Here is a 19022-nt window from a genome sequence, read left to right as displayed (position 1 = left end):
AATAATTTTTATAATTAAAAATCCTGCATATTGTAATAACTAGGAGAAAAGATTAAGGTTAATTAAGGATTTAGAATCAGCTGGTGTAAAGCTAAATTAAGATGTGAGATAAAGAGCACTGCAACCATGATTTGAAGTCAGACTGAAAGAGAAGGAAACAAAAAATCATTTCTTGACTCTGTCTTGTGACAGATCAACTCATGAACTACCAAGGTTTGCTGGTATGTTTTAATTAAGAGTAATTTCAACTGCAAATGCTGAGATTCTCATAGCTATCTCCCAGTATACACAATTCATGAGAGAGTTCATTTGTCCTTGCTGTTTCATACAGCATATGCTAAAAAGGTGCTCTGTGTAACAACTGACAGTCTTTCCCCTCTAAAAGGACACTCTTGCTCAACTCAGCCCCTCCCAGAGAAATCTACAGGTATGGAAGGGAAAATTACCCTTCAAGACTGGCCAGGATTGGTGGCTTGCAAGTGGCTAGTAGTAAAAGGCAGCCAGACCTCTTTTTTCCAGGTGTAGGGTTATGCTGTGGGTTTGGTACAAAGGAGGGCATAAAACAAAGCCAACACCTCTGTGTTCAGTGATGAACATTACAGATGTCCATACTGTGACTGAGCCCTTTTGGTCCAACCAGGGCGGACGTGACCCCATGTGAGGTGTGGCACAGTGAAAAAGGTTTATGAATGACAACCACCTCTGGTCCTTGAGGACACAAGTGTTACATGAACACGGCAAAGCATTCATCACAGAGAGACAGAGCAGTGCACATAGCCACAAAACAAAACAGAAATTTTCCTCTCCTCTGACTGAATCTACTTGTGAGCTGCAAAATAACAACCTGAGCCCACTTAGTAAACGAGGGATAGATGCCAAACAATGTCATTAAACAAACAACAGCAGAATCAGCAAATCTGTCCTCCAAAAACCTTTTCCCTGTGGTAAGTTAGTGCATGAGGGAGGCACAACAGCCATATTAATTATTTTGGGTGATACATTGTGCTTCCAGTAATTGCTTGTACTGGTGTCTTGGAGAATTTGAAATGACGGCAGCAGCTGTATTTCATGTTGCACGCTGGTACAGTGGAGCCTCCATTTATTATTTATATTTGCTTTTTTTCCACTTATATTTTGTATTAAAACTTGTAGTATCTTGGCTTCAGAGACCATGTTCCTTGTTTTGGGAAGTGTACTCAGTCTGGCTGGGATGGATTTACCTTTCCCCATGCTGCCCATATAATGCTGCACTCTGTACTTGTAGCTGGAACAGCATTGATCCCGCACCTAAGTTTTGTGTAGTGCTAAGCAGTGATCGCATAGAATTAAGGCTCTCTCCAACCACACCCTGAAGTCAGTAAGCTGGGGACAGACAAGAGGTAAGGAAGGGGTATTGGCAGGGCAGCTGACCTTTTCAGGCTGAAAGAGCTGGGGTTTTTCAGCCTGGAGAAGAGAAGGCTGTAAGGTGATCTGATAGTGGCCTTTCAGTATTTAAACAGGAGCTACAGGAATGAAGAGGACAGACTCTTTACCAGTCTCCAGTGATAGAACAAGGGGAGATGGTTTCAAGCTTAAAGAGGGTAGATTTAGGCTAGACATAAAGAAAAAGTCTTCTACAGTGAGAGTGGTGAGGTTGCCCAGAGAAGTGGTAGATGCCCCATCCCTGGAGACTTTCAAGGCGAGGCTGGATAAGGCCCTGTGCTTATCCCTGTTCATTGGAGGGGAGTTGGACTAGATGGCCTTTAAAGGTCCCTTCCAACCCAAAGGATTCCGTGATTCTCAGATTCAAAGTCAACCAAAGGGATAATCCATTCCATGGCTTGCTGGGTATGTGTTATTGCAGACTGAGAAAGGATGGTGACTGGGGATGTTTTATTTATGGTTTTAATGTTCATGCATGTGTCTGTATATTGTCCTGAAAGACACGGCATAGTATATATTAAACGTCACTACTCTTCTCAATGTGGTGTTTGCAAGCAAAAAATGTCATTCGTTTAAATTACCTACTTTTCATTAAAATGATAATCTCTAAATATTGTTTGGACCTTGAATCATACTTCCCTCGTTGGAATTTATTGAGTATCGCTCTAGTTTCCACTAAGTGAAGGACTATAATAACAAAAAGCAATGCATCAGAGCTATGATACAAAGCACATACTTTTTATGATCAGATACTGCAGCTGTTATATGGAATATTTTGCTCAGAATAAATGTGACAGGCTCTAGAGACAGGATTAGTGAATCACTGAGCTCTGCACTTCTTCCAGTCTCACTCCAGGATGCTATGATATGCCTGTATACACATATAAATAACACTGACATTACATCTGTTCTTCTCAGGTATGGGGAGGAAGAGAGTAAGGACAGATGTCAGGAAACTTCAGTTATTACTAAGGAACTACTGAGCCAAGGAAAAAATTGCTCTTATTTCCTTTCTAGAAGTGGATGAATACTCTCACCACCAACAGTCTGTGATTTTCTCAGATCTTTTCATTCCACTAGACACAAAATAATATCTATGGATAATCCTTGCTCAGTCAGGAGGAGTTCACGGTGTGGGCTATTTCAGATCCTTTGTGTAGCACATGGGTCAGATCTTGCCTTTGTGTCCCTGGATTTTCCAAATGCTTTCCAACTACAAACTTCACCACTGGTCAATGCATGCAATGTGTACCATGCAACTTCCAGCTGATTTACTAGGAATACTGAACCCACTGCAAGTCCTGTCTACAGATGTCAGTCTGCTGACTGCAAATGAAGAGAGGTCCCAAGACTTCAGCTGTAGGGGTTCTTGGTAGTTGACATGGCTCTTGTGGTGGTCCCTGTATAGCCACCACCGGTCCCAATTCATCTGGCTGATGGCTCCGAGATGGGATTTCTGGTACTGCTGTGCAACACGTGGATCTAAGTTCCTTTTTCTCTGGGTGGATGCTATGTTTTGAAAGCCAGACAGTGTTATAGTCCAGAATACACATAACAAAGAGAATGATTTTGCTTCATAAAGTTTATAAAGCAATAATGCAAAGATGCCAAAGTAGGAACAAGTCCAGATAAAAACCTGCATTTGAACAGAGACTCTGGGCTTATCTGTTGGCCAGCTTCCCCCACATTAATAGCTTTCTTTTCTATCGTGTAAGCTACTAAATATATTGCAGTAGTCTCTGTAGCTGTCACAGGAATGGCAGGTGTTTTTACTCCTCAGACAGAAGCATGAATATTATCCCTATCTCTTAATATATTTATACAACTTCTTTCATACTTTACCTTACAATCTTTAGTGTAGTTACCCTTACAACATCCCTGGGAGGTAAGCAAGTACTGGGAGGTGAGGAAGCACTTTCCCCATTTTATAGGAGAAATGAGACAGAAAAGAGATACAGGACAGCTGGGCTTTTACAGCATGTAAACATCTACTGCTCATTTAGAAGAAAAATAAAACCTCTGCAGAATCTTTTCTTATTCATGCATGTATGCTGTGGTAGTAAATTGAGGAGGTGAATACCAGCATGCCACCTTCAACCTCCAGAGCAGGCTTCTCCTGGGGATGACACAGTGCTCCTTCTCCATAAAGACAGGGCTTTAGCCCTAATTGGCAATGATACTAGTGGTTTTCCATTCTATCTTGGCCCATTATCTACAACAGACCTGTAATATAAAAGATTTTCTCTCATAGGGTTCAGATACATATCATAGAATCATAGAATTTTGGAATGGTTTAGCTTGGAAGGCACCTTAAAGATCATCGAGCTCCAAAACATCACCATGGACAGGGACAACACCCACTAGATTAGCTGCCCCAAATGCCATCCAACCTGGCCTTGAACACCCCCAGGGATGGGGAACCCGCAACTTCTCTGGGCAGCCTCTGCCAGTGCCTCACCACCTTCTGAGTAAAGAATTTCTTCCCGATGTCTAATCTAAACCTACCTTCTTTTACTTTTAAGTCATTACCCTTTTTCCTGTCATTACACTCCCTGATAAAGAATCCCCTTCCAGCTTTTCTATATGCCTTCTTTAGATACTTGAAGGCTGCAGTGAGGTCTCTCCAGAGCCTTACCTTCTCTAGACAGAAAAAAATCAAGCTCAGTCTCTCTTCATATCACATTCCCTTTCAAAGAAATCAACACTGAGGTTTTTACACAGGACTGGCTTCTCTAGCTAAAACTTGATAGCAAAGAAAACAATTTAATTGAATAAAGGACTATGAGAGAAACAGGCAAAAGCAGTTCAGAAGTTATCAACAACATTCAGTCTTCAAGTGAAGGGAAATCTGATTCAATTTGTTTAGCTAAAAGGTATTTTTAATTGTCCAAACAAGCCATAGTTTGCTTCAGATTAATTATCCCTGCATATCTTTATATAAAGGTAGCATCAGTCAACAATACTCTGCGGGTCTGCTTTATCAGCATAATATGGACAGTTTTTGAGAGTGTTGATTCTTGTGGAAAAACTGAACAAAATTTGTCTATCAAGTAGTAAAGGCATTTTGATAATAGACTGTGACATTCCATTTATCAGCACAAAGCTCTTTTTTCTTTCAATTCAAATTGCATTGTGTGCCATACGTGATAATTACATAAAAAGAGGAAGATAATAAATTAGATGAAAGTAAGTGCAAGAATCCTGAATTTCAACTTGTCAGATTTTGTGTTTTGGTTTAGGTTTTGTTTTGAATGAAGGCATGAGCAAATATTTCCTACTGGATAACAAAACCTTGATTTACAGCAGCCACAAGGAGGAAATAAAGAGTTCGCACTCATTCTGTGCTTATCCTCTTATAGCTTCAGTTTGCCTTTGAGGATGTTTTTTTCTATCTGAACTTTAGAGATCCCAAAGAAGGACTCTTTAGAATACTTAAAATATATATTAAGCAAAACTCTGCCTAGAGGTCAGTGTCAAGCTTTCACCTATCTCAGAGAGCACTTTTCAGTCTTCTATGTATTAGTCTTCTCTACAATTCTAGATGTATAGACTTGAATAATACAGCAGGCATGTTTTCCTTCTAAGAATTGACCACCATCATCATACAGCTACTGCCTGTTCTTCACATGTTGACTTTGGCCTGAAAGGTACTGTAGAAATAGCCAGCAGAAAAGATAGAAAACCTTCTGTTCTTATGACCCTGCTGTTTGACTGAGATGACTTGACCAGTATGGTGGAGATACTGGCATTGCTTTCAGCTGCATCCTGTTATCTGGAGAACAGAAAGCAGCATTACAATTAACCATGGCTCATTAAAACCTTGCATAGTTGCACAGGACATTTCCATTTTTATGGGTATATGGTGTCACTGCTGTAGACATTTATCTCATTTACACTAATAACAGTGCCACTGCAGTCAGTAAATGCATGACTACTTTCCGATCAAAAAGAAATAGCGATCCAATATACCTCATTTTTGTGTTCTGTTATAACAGGGTGATAATGATGTATGAAGGTAATAGTCAAAATCTATTTACAATTTAAGTTGAAGAGCTGAGCTGGATAAATGTTACTGCTCATAAAGTTAGTGAATTATTGATTTTTGAACACAGGTAAGGTACTTTTGTTTATTAACATTCCTTTAATGGCTGGTGATTCTGCTGTTCTTTGTATTATAAAGTAACAACACATGGCAATTCATTTTCCGGAGAATTTACACTCTGAACAGGAGGAAAGGTAGGATTTTCTGCAGATCCCTATGGGAACACTAAACTTTGCATGAAGTGACATTCCCAAGTTCATAAAGGCAAAATGGAAAACTACTTTTATAAGTAGGACTGAACTCACATCTAACTCTGTACCTTAATTACTGCATCAATTGTGCTTTAACATTGAAACAATTACTTTTTCTGAGGTACAGGACACCAAAACAGTGTATATTAAATGGGTAATAGATGATAAGAGAAGAACTTCAGGTTCTTGCCATGTGCTTGGATCATCACTATCTACAGTTAAGGAGACCTGACAAATTCCATTAGGCTATTTTGGTTTTTATCCAATTCTTAGAGCAAACAAGTTCAGGATGTAATTTCTCTTGCCCAAATTAGGCCAAATCTTTTTGAGAAAACTTTAGCTACAAATAGTCCCCACATCTGTGGGAACAAAGGGACAGAGAAAAGTATTTTTTGTTTTGCCTCAGTGAAAAAATAATTACATCGGTTCCGCTGACAAACTGCCATACCACTACAGGTGGGAGGACAAACTTGAAGATTAAGTTGGGTCCTCCATTCTGAAGAGCATACTTTTTATTTACCTGGTGACTGATGATTTTTTAATTCAGTTAATGCATGCTCATAAAAGACTTATTAAATAGTTTAGCTTCCAAACTCTAAAGAGTTTATCTGCCCTGAATGTGGCCCTTTCCTTTATTCTCTCAAGAGATGGTAGAGGATTTCCTCCAACAGGCTCTTTACTAGGCAATGGTGATGCTTCTTACTGGTGCCTGTAGATATTTCTGTCCCCAGAAACTGATCATTCTCCACCTCTCCTACTTGTCTTTAAAATCTCAGACATTACTGCAGACTTTTTTCTCATAAAGAGATAATGCACTACTGCATTTTCTCCTTTTCAAGACACTATCCTCCCCTGAAACGTGTGCTCAGTGAAAGCACCCATTTCTGTCTTGGAGAAGAATGATTTCAATTTCTTTTTGCTATTCTTTAACCTACTCCGGAGATGGTGCAGTAAAATTCATTACAGATGTTGTCATTTTGCCTTTCAGTTCTACATTCACAAATAAACTTTTCACTGCACAATCAGTACAAAATACATTGTAAAAGATGATTTCACATGATCAAAGGCAGCTCATTCGCGCACAGGAGTAAAGCATGTTGATGATAGAAAAGTATATGTCTACTGTTTGGAAGTAATGCCATATCCGAGACAATGCACACTATCTATTACCTGATTAACAGGCTCTCCCACTCAAAGTAACAAAGATAAAACGCTTGGCAGTTTTGTTATTTTGGGCACGCACTCCTCCACGTGACACAGACATGTCAGCCAGAAAGATGTGCTCTCACACACGCTGTTTACATTACTTGATTCATGTTACCTGTCTAGATTTCCAAAACACCTTTTTTTTTTTTCCCCCTTTACTACTGGCAGCATTGTGAATGACCCTGGAGGAAACATTTTATGAACTATCTTTCAGCTGCTTCTTGTTATTTTATATGTTTAAAATGACAGTTTATGCCATGTCTTTTTAGTGGTCAGACTAGCAGTTCACATCCCAGTATGTCCCACCTTCATATACAGAAGCTACATGAACACTTTCCATAGAATGCAACACCTAGTGGAATAGCAAGATTTTTTCATTCTCATTTTCTTTTTACAGTGTTTTAGAATTCATATACATGCTTCCAAAGACCCATTTGGACCATTCGCAGTAGACATATGTACACAGCTCTCTGAAATCTCCAATAAGTTATCTGGCAAAACCCAAGTAGATAGTCTCCCACATTACATGGTCATGTTTAAACCAGCTGCTCCAAGCTAGATGGAGCACTGCTTTAAATTTCAAAGCCCTCATCCAGCTTCCCTGCATGTTTAGTCTAGGGAAGAGGAGACTGAGGGGAAACCTCATTGCTCTCTTCAAATACCTGAAAGGTGATTGCTGTGAGAGCGGAGCTGGTCTCTTCTCAGTGGTGACAGGTGACAGGACAAGGGGAAATGGCCTCAAGTTGCGCCAGGGGAGGTTTAGGTTGGATATCAGGAAAAACTTCTTTACAGAAAGGGCTGTTAAGCACTGGAATAGGCTCCCCAGGGAGGTGGCTGAGTCACCATCCCTGAATGTGTTTAAAAACTGTTCAGATATGGTGCTCAGGGACATGATTTAGCAGTGGGTTGTTAGAACAGTACGGTTAGGTTGCAGTTGGACTTGAAGATCTTGAAGGTCCTTTCCAACCTGAGCAATTCTATGATTCTATGTAGCCAACCAGATGTAGATGTAGAAAATGCTGTGACTTCATATTCACTACATATCTCTACCTCAACATCCTTGCCTCTTTTTCCTATTTATAAACAACAAAGTATTCATCCATTTTAACATCAAGAGACATATCTGAAAAACTAGCTTGTATGTACCACCATCCCTCATGCTTCTGCCAGTTCCTATGCATTATTAAGCCCAGAAAATACTAATGATGCTGACCAGACACAACAAAGGATCACTTCCTTGATTTATCAAGCATTTTCTCCTAGAAATTTAGACAAAGTCCTGATGGTCACCTTTCCATATAATACATTAGCCTTCATAAATTGAGCATGGAAATGAGACACTTGTTACTTTCTAGCTATTAAGCTCTCACTCCCTGGTGGAGTTTGTTCTTCTTCCAGTTGCTCAGATTAGCTTATTTTGAGAAGACATTTCTGCTCTTTGAGAGCACCTTTCTCAACTCCTTCTGGCTGGCACACTATGGGAGTTGAGATGGGCTGGTACTAATTGCAGCACCTTTCCTCTCCTCATCTCTTGTTCCAGTCATAGCTTGTCATGCTCTCCTCTGGAAAGGGGAAAAAAGAATGCGATGGATCATTCTGTTTCTGGGGTGAGGAAGCACCACAGATCACAGAGAGAGGAAAAAGTTGGCAAGTATGGTCACTCCCAGGCCTGTAATCTTCCTCCTTGAGTACAAAAGGCTGTTGTGCACAGTGGTGACAGATCTGTCCTTTGGATTAATTTCAGTTGCTGTCATCCAAGGAGATGAGGGTGGTCTAGAACACATGGGACCTTTGGCAGAGGGAACACATTCCTTATTTGCAGGTTTAACAGTTCACCCAACCCTCTCCAGCCAAGAGTTTAGCTCAGAAGTGAAGTCTGGTTTCAAAGTCTCATCTACTTATCCCCAAGCCTAACTAATTTTTTGGTTCATGTGAGTCATGTTTAGCCTCCTGTGACTAGTTTTAAGCCTTCACAGTTATAAAATGCATTAGAAAGTTCTTGTTGTGAAATCCACAGCACTTCCTGACCTGCATTTCCAGACCATAGAGTCCACATGCAGAACCTGCTGAACTGAGGCTGTGTCACACTGACACTCAGGAGTCACTTAGCAGGGTTAGAGAGAGTATTCAAATGCCAGCAGTATAATTTTTTTCCTACCACATGAGCCATCCCATCTGGGCTGTCCAGGTGAGTAGGACAAGACAATGGGTCATCTGCTCTACTGAATCTGTTGAACAAGATTTAACCCCTCTGACTAGGAATGATCATAAGGATAGCCAGAAAATCTCCTTCCAGTCACAAGTGAAATTTGTTGCCAGTATCTCTCACTTGTTCAGGACCCATGGTTTGGGGATCCGGGTGGGACAGCTTTCCTTAGGATTCCTCTGGAATCCTTCTTTTGACTGCTCTTGGCATAACCAGACATGGTTATCCCTGGAGATCCATCACAAAGATACTAGGACCTCTTTCATTTCATTTCTTACACTTTCTTGGTAATGTTATTGGCTGTTATTAGGGCCCTGAATCAATTAATTCTAATTGCCATTCTTTTAAGCCCAACTTGGCCAGTGAAAGGAAAATAATGGTTTTCCATTTTCATTTTTATATTTCACAGACCTCTAAGGTACATAGGATTAGATGCATTTATAGGTACATCTCTTGTTTTTTGAAGAATTACTGGCTTTCACCTGTTTGATTCAAAAGCCGCTGGATTCATAGGAATATTCTCCCTGCAGGCACAGGACAGCCAGGGTTTCACTTTGTGCTGCTTGGTCTACTTCTTACTCTTGCTGGTGGTGGAGGACACTTTCCACAAGATGATCAAGTAGATGCTGAAAGTGCTTGAACAGTGGTGAACCACCAGCTTTATGTCTAGCTGTCCTGGTGCCCAAATGTAAAGAACATTCATTTTCCTGATCCTTCTTCTTTGTGCTCTTCTGGGTTTCTACCCCATACTCCTTCTTAACATCATCCTCTTTCTAATGGGTGACTTTTCTGTTGTCATCTTTTGCTGTGCTAAGACATGCAAACAATGTTATACTAAATAGGTAAGTTACAGCTGATCTCCGGACCAGAGAAGAGAATCTCATATCCTCTCATAACGCTGCAAGCCCTGCATTATCATGGGATTTGAACATCTTGAAATGGGCAAAGCAAGACCACGTCAGATCAGCACTGAGATAGAACATTTAAAATACAGGCAGAGGCCTAGGTAGCAACATATCTTTCTACAGAAGGAATGTTAAATGAGCATTTGACTAATGTTTCCAGAGATGAGAATGGTTGAATGCCAAAACACGGTTTTCATAACCTTTAAACCTGAACTATGTAATTGTTGCATGAATCAAAAGAAAAATCAGTGACAGAAATGAACAAAGAAAATCTGTCAGTTATGTAGAAAGGGGAAAGATTTAAGTTGTGAGCAAGACAAAAAAAGAGTAGAGGGAATTCAAACGAAGCCAAAAAATAATAATAATAGTGTTGAAATTAAATTATTTCCCTAGGTTGAAAAGAAATTTCAGTTATAATTAAACAGCCTATACGCATGTGAACTGCTGTCATCTAGAAACAATTATAATCCTTCAGTGGCTGAGAAAACAGATGCAGTCCCTCTGTATGGCTAAATTAAACCCAGTTCTTTCTCCCCCTTTGATAAGACATCCCAAAGTGAGCCAGTGTACACAGCTATTACACACTAATTAGTGAGACATGGCACAGTCTCAGATTACCAAGCAGCCACACGGCCACAGCCCATTTCTGCCTGCCTATCTGTCCCCTTGCATCTCACTTCATAATAGCAGATTCAAATAGCTGTGCAACAGCAGCCACAACGGTCTAAAGAGGCAAATTTCATAGAGACATGAAGTACCTTTTATTAGCCAGTTCGTATCACTGCAAGAATTGATCAATCTTTCCATGTCTTTCATCTTTCCCAGAGATTTGTGTGCCTAACATCTTGTTCTTTTTCCCAACTACGTTTGTTACTTGAATAAAACATTTGTTCTCTCTCTGTGAACTTGCTTCCTTTATATCAGATCCAGGAGTCTGAAGCCATTCACTCCCTCTTCAATCCATGGGGAAAGAGTAATTATTCTACAGTTTTAGTGACCTATATGATCGGAGGAGGAGAGCTGAACTACTACTCTACATTTTTTTGCATTTCAAACGAAAATATCTTGCTGCACTTTGGCAATATTGAAATAGCCTCTTGGCTGTCAGAGGTTGTCCGTAGGACTATCATTTTGTAACACAGTCTACAAAAAGTGAAACGAGATGACCCTGAGATGGGAGCAGGGGCCTGAAGTCGTTTCTTTTACACCGTAAAGCTGCTGAAAAGACCAGTAATTGGAAACTGCACTAAAGATGTTGATAATAGGGTTCACCTCTCTTGCCAATGCGATAGCTGGTAGAGTTACCTCTGAGGTCATTAATTAGTCTATTTTAAATGAACCTTCCTCCATGTAACTTAATCTCACTAAACTTTCTAACTTCTGCCTTGTCTCCATTTCAGGCATATGGCTTTCCCTCAATGAGGCTGTTAGCACGATAATTCCTTCCTTGCCAACAGCAATCAAGAAGTAATAAAACAATTTGAAATCTTTATTCATACATTAGATTTTCCTATCAAAAAAGATACATTTGCATCTTAAATGCAGATTATTAAAAAGCTGCTGATTTCAGTATGTTGTCAAATTTAGTGAAGAACACAGCGTGCTTACTTCTAAGGCTCATCTCCGCTTTGCTTCTTTTCCACAGGCTTAGAAAGACAGAGTCGCTTAATGAACCTTTGTTAATATGCACATTTATATGATCTGATTGGCCCCTGCAGCAGCCTAGAAAACCTGTGAAAAGACAGCTGCTGGAATTACTGAAAACCTCTCACTAATTGGAATTATTAATTGTTTACAGTAATATTTACCACAAAGAGAAAAAAATAAAGGCTGTGATAGAAAATCCCTCTATTTTCAGAGCAAGGCAGGCTGCTAACAAAATGACACGGCTGTTAAATCACACATGATCAAGTTTTAATTATGTGTATTTTTTTGTATCAATCCTACAGGTAAGATCAAAGTGTGTGTTTCCTATGAAATGTATTGCTCTTCACTTCTGGAGCCCTTTCTTCCAGGTTCTGGGCAGCCTGATTAGTAGTGTGAGGGTGCAGTCTGCTCTGTGCAAAGGCAGCCCGAGGAGGGGAAGCATTTTGCTTTGCTTTTCAGTCAAGGGACCCAAACTTCAGAGTGCCGTGGGCTGCCTTGGCATCCTACCAAGAGGCTCAGGGCTGCCCCTAATCTACATAGACATTTGCATAAGTGCTTTTTCTTGTGTTTTTTTTTTAGTTTGTATTTTTAATCAACAGTGAGACACAACGAGAGTGTATCCTAGTTGGTTTTGTTTGTTTGTTTTTAAGTTTGAGACTCTTGGAAGCGTTCTTGGCATGCTGGTACAGTTTTACATGGCAGACACCCTTAGTGCAACTCATGCATCGAGTTTTGAAAGGAATAAAGCAGTGCACAGCACCAGTGTTTATCCTCCACTACATGCCAGTCTTCTTTGGTACTGCACTCCTTGGGAGAAAATCCCCTTGGGTACCCCAAGGGGAGATCTTCACTGTTTTTTGACATGTAGGGAATTGCACTTGGGGGCAGTGAAAGAGCTCTTAAACGCAGGATAGGAGTGAATGCTGTAAAACATACCACAGCTTGCAACTCTATACCCTGTTCTCAAAACTTATAGGAAAGAGCATGGGGCTGGGGAGGGGTTCAGACATTTCAGATGTTTTGGGTGTTTCTGTACCTACATATTAGTTGTTCTGTGGCTTAAAGGAAGGAGAATACTTCTCAGCAAATCCCGCACCCCTAAGAAATCACCCAGCATATAAATCAGCTGCTCTGGTTGTTTGCTGGAGATAAATATAGGATTTGTCTGTTTGCCTATCTTCCAGAAGAGATTATTAAGAACTGCTTGTTGATCGAATGCTTAGCTGATCAGCTTTCTCCTCAGTACGTAATACAGGAGTAGTCCAAGAAACCTGCCTCATGAACTTTAACTATTGGGCAAAATATGATTTTATGTCTGCTGGATTCATTGAAGTGCTTTGTGATAAGCACACTGTAGGAAGTCCCATATTACTGAGATCTACTGATTGTGTGTCAAAATAAATCTTTGCTTCTAGTTGTAGCAACTGGGCATCACAAGGCCTGCAACATAAGGGTACTGTGTCTCAGTTCTGGCATGGATTTCTTTAATGACATCAAACAATACTCTGTATTGAAAAGTGCCACCTCCATTACATGCCTAGCCATAAACCACCCATCCTTCCCCCAGATTCCCACAGCTTCCAGTAGGAGATTCCCTGGATTTTCTGTAATGCAAGGGCCCTTCACTACATGGAGGAAGGAACATCGCTAGCAAGTTGTTAGGAAATTGAGAGTTTGGCAGAGATGGGAACAAGGGGGAACATGACCTGGTAAAGTTCAGTGACGCGCCACATCCTTGCCTCTCAGCAGCAGCACTGGAAATTCTCCCTCCTTTCAAGCATAGCCCAAATGGTTTTATTCACATGTAGCAAGTAGGGGAGGTCCAGATAAGGCAAGACTTCAGCACACATACCATAAAAGCTCAGAAACAACTCAAATAAAATGAAGAAATGACTAAAAGAATCTACCAGTGACTACATTTCCATGTCATATTTCAACCAGTTTTGTAGTTCGAAAGAAGGCAGTGAGATGACTCATGTTGAGAGAACTCTTGAAGCTGACAACACATTTCAAAAAAATATTTCCAAGGTCAGCCTCCCTCCATTGCTTCCTCACAGTGGTACGCAGCTTGCAAGCCCCTGAGCACGCAGTAGCTCTACAGACTGACCTTGCCTGAGAAGGACTTCCACAGTGCAGTAGGCAGAGTACAGCTGCCTGAGGAACCGCCTGCCATCCCTAAGCAGCCCCATGTGCAATGCCAGGAGGCCATATCTATGAGACCTGTGTCCCAGGACAAGGCACAATCTCCCCTGCAAGAAACCCTCCAGCCTGAGAATGTTTTTTATGCATATTCAAGGTGAGAGCATATTCTTAATGATGCTGGAAAACAGACCTTACACAAGCAATCCTATAGAAATACACAGATATAACTGCTTCAGATGAAGCTTCAGGGAATGGGGGGGGGGGCGGCGCAGAGTTGGTCTGTAAACCAAATCAGCATGCGCCATGAGAATATACAGCCAAAGAAATGTATCTAACACAAAGCTCAATTATGTGTATGTATTTCATAAAAGGCCATTTCCTAATCAGTTGAGAATAGAGTGCTGGGAGGACTCAAAGATAATCACCAGCGACTCTCAATGACGTAACACTTATGTTCCTACACACTGGCACATGCAGGCAGACTTTTCTAAGAGACTGCTGGCACATAGCTGGTTTGCATGAGGCAATGCATTGCAAGCAGACATGAATGACGATGTTTCAGATTATTCTGAAAAGAGAGATACCAGGGAATGTCTTTTTTCCCCCCCCTCAGTTGCATGCCTGTTCTGAAAGATCAGACTCTGTTGGGCCTAAGAAGCCTTGAGGAGTTCCAAGATTTGGGGTTTTTTGACCCTTGGAAACCTGCCTTCATAAAATTGTTACTGTCTTACCTGTTCCTCTTGGAGGAGGAATCAAATGAGATACATGGGAGCCAAATCTTCTTTCAGATCAAGTGAGTTTGGTAGACGTTTTTAAGGGAAGGCACAATCATCTCAGGTATATTCCATACAATCATGTCGGGTGGCAAGCCTCCAAGTGCAAGCTAGATGTAAATATAGTTTTATAAACCACAGGTGTAGATCACCTATCCAGAGCTCGTCCAATCCAAAGGAGGTGTAAGACTCCATCTTGGTTAACTCAGAATAGAGGATGGTAATGTGTGGAAGTCACTTTATTTATCCCATTATTCCCTCAGGAGTGCAATGACATCAGTTACTTGCAATACCAGTAATTTTCAGTCCCTAATGTAACTATTACCTCTTAAGGTTACCTGCCACATTTCCTTCTTTATCTCATATATGGTCTCCTTTGCACTTCACCTCCCTCTCTTTAAACTAGGTACTGCTTTGCTGTCCTTCTCACAGATAATAAATTCTTTATCTCCATTGTTATACTTGGTTCTCCTAGACAAGCTGGGGCCTATGGCCCTATAGTTAAGTCCTTCTCTTGTTTACTGCTCCTCACACATTCCCTTCCTACGAGCTGTCTCAGCAAGCTAACTCACTCTTCTGCATTTGCCTGGCTTCTGGCCATGTGGCAAAGTCTTTCGGCCTTAACAATACATTTGCTATCCACAGCACACCATTTTGCATTCAATTGCAGCTTGTTTTGTTTAAAAGTTAACACTGCAACACTACGATCTATGTAAAAATCAGTAACAGATTTATTAACCACCCACCTCACCTTAGATTATAATGGCTCTGATCTCATCCTTGGAAGAGCGAAAGAATAAATCTCAGATGTCTTGCAGGTTGTGACTTCATTTTTTACTGGACTTCAGAGGTGAAACAGATTTATGAATACTTCAGAGGTCCAGATTAAAAGCTGGAATTCATTGGTATTAAGGTTTGGTCTGTTGTATATGGCTGTAGCGATCATCAGTATTGATTAAGACTCTGGCCAGTGTTCGTATGCTTTCAGCTAAATATTTGCTTCCTGTATGTTCTAGCACTAATTATAGAATATCTCCATAATATATTTAAGATCTGTAGCCTATGGAATTAATAATACCTTCACCTCTAAGAATTAGTATTTACCACGCTTTAGTAGATAACTGGCTGTGGATTTTAACTTTCTCTATTTGAGAGCAAGAATGATCCATTCCTGGTACAAAGAACACATGGTTTATTACAGTGAAGCACAACACTGTTTATTGTTGCTGGGAGAACCCTTCCAACCCCTTATAATTATATGTCAGAGGAGCTGCTTTGAGTTGAACCTTTTTAAAGAGAAATTGATGTTTCACTTATTATCCAGCATCTGCACACAGAGTGCCAATCAAAAAATCTACCACTACAAAAAGCTTGTTCCTACCCTTAGATTGCTTTACTATGCCCATTTTTTTTGTTTTCAAATATGGTCAAAATATTCTGAGCTCTCTGAATACATCTAAAAGATTTATCTCACACTCAGAGAGAAATTATCAGGGAATATCCTGAATCGCAAAGGACCCATGAGGATCATTGAGTCCAACTCCCAGCTCCACACAGGACCACCCAATACGTTCACTATCGCTATCCTGAGCAGTTTAATGGTACTGCATCCCAGATGGATACGCGAGATTTTAATAACAGAAGAGATGCAAAACCTAATTAATCCCAGTAAAAAGGAAAGGAAGTAGAGTGAGAAGTTTCATGACTCGGCGCTAGTGTGGGCAATCTTGCATTGCTAGAGCTGATGTGATCTTGCGCACTTTTTGTAGGCTGCTGCAGCAGCATAATCTTGTCATGCTGTTATGACCTGCATTATACTGGGGATGTTCGCATGGTGTGGCTGTACCTCACGCACACTTTCTGTTTTATTCTATCTTCTGCCACCATGGTCGCACCAGGGTTGTGAAAGAGTGATGATGGGATGAGCATTTTCATGTTTAGCCATGGCATTGGGTGGTGAGAATAGTCTGGAAATACTTTGTGCAATATTTTAAATCCTGGATGATCTTCATGTAGGTTGCTGGAAATAACAGCTTTGGGCTTGGACACCAGTTCCGCAAATTCTTATCATAGATGCCCTGGATGAGCCTTTCAAGCCTTGTTCTCTGCATCTCCCTGCCTCAAGGTAGGGAAAACCGAATCCAAGTAATTTCTGATAGCTGTTTGACTCATCTATCCTTAAAGACATTCAGTGTTGGAGACTGCACAATTTTGCCAGACAATCTGTTGCTGTTCTACCCTGTCCTTGCCACTGAAAGCATGAAAGTATCTGCCAGGCATTTCACAGGAGATGGTTTCTTTCAGTCTTTCTTTGATGTGGATCCTTTGTGTAGGATGTGGGCCAGGGATGAGAGGTTCACTCTGACAAGTTAATTCCCAAATATTCTGGGTGCTCTCAATGACATTCTGCTGTCCCTCAGTGAAGCAGAACATATGCTGTTGAATCTGTGAACTCCTGCGTGCATCACAGGAAGAGCAACAGAAGACTGTTATCAGAGGCTCCAGTCCCTTCCAAACATTGTATAAACAAGCCTTGAGTAACTACAAAATCTAGCAAACTGCAATTACTACCTCACTACCCTTCAGTAAGCATCCCACACCAGATTCCTCTACGGTCTCCCTTGAGGCACAGTGAAGAACACCAGTTCTTCTTGATATAAGATGTTGTTCTACATTTGTGAGACAATGACTGTTTGACCCTTTAGTTGTTAGAAGACAGGGAAATACCCTTGGAAATTTGACAAGCTATAAATACGTTCCTTTTTGCCCAGAATTACCAGGATTATATGCAGGGTTGTACAGAAGGATTATTGCATGAATGGGTCTTAGTTTTGCTCACTGCATGCGCAGTTCTGTCATTTCTGATCCTGGATAATTTTTTTTCCCCCCAGCATCAGCATTTTAGAGGTCATAATAAGCAACTGAAAGGTAAGAATTGATTAAAGCCTATTTCAAAATGCCATGGATCTCATACAACTCCAGAAATCCTCTTCTATTTTAATTTCCAATGGGGAGGGAGGGAATTAAATTATGCAAATCAGCCACAAGTTGCTTAACCTTTCTGAGTCCACCTTACCTGGGAGGTGGAAATAAGCGCATTACCAGCAACAGAACAGCAAACCCATTTGGGAAGTTCTAATTGATCCTCCTTACCCCCTCCATTGGCCCAGTGAAAATTACTGTTTGCAAACTTCTTCTCTTAGTGCAGCTAATTTCATCCCAGGGTTTTGAGCTGTGAAGCATGCTGGATGCTTTGCAAAGACGATGATGTAGAAAGTACCATACTCCCTCCATTCTGTCAACTACATCGACATGGCTGTGCGTTATTAATTACTGATGACAGCCAATAAAATCAAATAAGCACATGTGCAAATGTTAATGGATGAAAATAAAACTAAATAATGTTTTAGCAGGCTCTGACTGCCTTGATGTTGTTTTACTGCCACATCAGACAGTCCTCATTGGGGAAAAGACACCAAGTTCTATAACCTCTTCAGCAGGAAAGATATACAAAGGGTTTTTCATAGGTAATTATTTACAAATTCTCTACAACCATTCTTCCTCTATTTTTTTATTAACCTAATAAAATATATTACCTAGAGAAAAGCTCAGGATATACAGCAGTTAAATTTATATGTGTTTTTCTAGTATGACAAATATTTTGTTATAGTTTGCTAGCAATTATTCAGAATAACGCAAACAGCTTGGGATGATTGTAGCCTTGTGAATTGACATTTGAAATATTTATAAGTACAGCCATGCTGCCATATGGGCCCTCTTTGGAGTTATCAGTCACCGCATCCTATTGCTTCTGCGACTTGAGTTCACATCCAAACACTGTCTGGTTCTGTCACTTGTGGGTGTGCAGCTCTGGGCACTGCTCCTTGAGCCACAGCTGTCAGCCACAACAAAGAAAGCAAAGGCTCGCCATGCACATTTCTTGCTGAGGCGTTCTACACACCCCTGCTTAATGCCTGCATGTGCTGTTTAATGTAGCACAGTTCATACAGCATAATGGATCTCTCTGAAAGTGAGTTTTAAATGCAAAAGCACCCATCACTGATCTTTCACTTTGAATGGTGTTATTATACAGAGGGCATCTTTCCTTGACCTGCTGGTTTACAGGGTCTCTCCTTATCGTGTAAAATGCGTACAATGGCCTGGTTAGCAAAAGCAGGACGTGTCATGTCATTGTTTCCTCCTAAAATGAGCTTTTCCTCTCTTCCATTCAACAGCTTATGAACAAATAGCTGGTATTTACCCATTCAGCAGGGACTTGCATCTGCACAAAACTCTTATTGCCTTCACTAAAATCACATTCAGTGAAATGACAGGGTCTGTTCTGAGCATAGCCAGGCACTAAAACATATGTAGTATTCTTTCTTTAATTAATTAGTAGTATCTGTGAAGTCTTTGATGTCACAGAAG

This window comes from Numida meleagris, chromosome 6 (genome assembly GCF_002078875.1).
Source record: "Numida meleagris isolate 19003 breed g44 Domestic line chromosome 6, NumMel1.0, whole genome shotgun sequence".
In the NCBI taxonomy this organism is placed as follows: Eukaryota; Metazoa; Chordata; class Aves; order Galliformes; family Numididae; genus Numida; species Numida meleagris.
The sequence above is the reverse complement of the archived record's forward strand: the minus strand, read 5'-3'. Positions refer to the sequence as shown.